The 453-nt window shown below is 48.1% G+C and overlaps 1 protein-coding gene across 2 annotated transcripts in view; it reads left to right on the top strand.

The window, feature by feature from the left end:
• Bcl7c (BCL tumor suppressor 7C) overlaps positions 1 to 453 on the top strand; it is a 4849-nt gene that overhangs the window by 2033 nt on the left and 2363 nt on the right. The gene's annotated exons all lie outside the window — the stretch shown is intronic.

Below are 453 nucleotides of genomic sequence, written 5' to 3'. Positions count from 1 at the left end.
TCTTATTCTACTGAGCTATCTCCCCGGCCTCTGCTTTTTCTTATTGAATTCTTTTTTTTTCTTTTTTGCGGAACCGGGGATTGAACTCAGGCCCTTGTTCTTGCTGGGCAAGGACTTATTCTACTGAGCCATCTCCCTGGCCCCTCTTATTGAATTCTTACAAAGTCATGATCCTATTATAGTCTTTATTTATGTAAGATGAAAACTAGACCTAGTGAAATCACATAAGGAACCCAGACCCCTCTGGCGCCCTGGGCCTGAGGCTCCTGCTGCGCCTGTGCCTGCCACACAGTCAGGTCCTCATGTGGCTGGTGCCACCTCTGGCCCTGCAGTCCCATCTTTCACCTGTACTTGTTCAGCCTCTTCCCCCGTGTTGGGGGCCTCTACCCAGCTGACAGAACAGGTTTTAGAAAGCACAACTTTGATGGGGTCATTTTTTTGCTTCATATCCTT

This window comes from Octodon degus, unplaced genomic scaffold (assembly GCF_000260255.1).
Source record: "Octodon degus isolate 3935 unplaced genomic scaffold, OctDeg1.0 scaffold00001, whole genome shotgun sequence".
In the NCBI taxonomy this organism is placed as follows: domain Eukaryota; kingdom Metazoa; phylum Chordata; class Mammalia; order Rodentia; family Octodontidae; genus Octodon; species Octodon degus.
This window is presented reverse-complemented; position numbering and strand designations above follow the sequence as displayed.